Source organism: Cicer arietinum, chromosome 3, assembly GCF_000331145.2.
Source record: "Cicer arietinum cultivar CDC Frontier isolate Library 1 chromosome 3, Cicar.CDCFrontier_v2.0, whole genome shotgun sequence".
NCBI classification, from domain to species: Eukaryota; Viridiplantae; Streptophyta; class Magnoliopsida; order Fabales; family Fabaceae; genus Cicer; species Cicer arietinum.
The window spans coordinates 3,115,511-3,116,030 of NC_021162.2; positions in this window are offsets into that span (position 1 = coordinate 3,115,511).

Here is a 520-nt window from a genome sequence, read left to right on the forward strand (position 1 = left end):
ACGTTCGATTACGGTACCGCGAGTAAATCCGGTAAAAATCTCCGCTCGCAACGTCGCCTCCAAGTTGGTTCCCTAGCACCGTAGCGTGGTAGTGAGCAACTTTCCCTTCTATCTCTTCGTGAAACGAAGCTTAGATCTAGATGAAACGGGGAGGTTTGTGTTTGACGGTTTTGAAATCCCTAACTTCGTTTTCGAATCCGAGAAGGAGGAAGGAGTTGGGAACTTGATCTTTATCACCCACTAGCCTTGGGTTTCAATTCTCGAACTTAAAGGAAGCAAAGAAAACGAAAAATTGAGGAAGGAGGGAGATGAGCGCGCGAGACAGGGAGAGAGGAAAATGCTTTTCAGTTTTCTTTTGGTTTTCCTTTCTTCCTTTTTCTTTTCTTTCTAATTCCTTCCCTTTTCCCTCCACACAAACATACATATATATATTTATATATATTAATTACTTTTAAAAAATATCTCCAAATATCTAGATATTTATTAAAATTACCATTTCACCCATAAGGCATTAAATTCT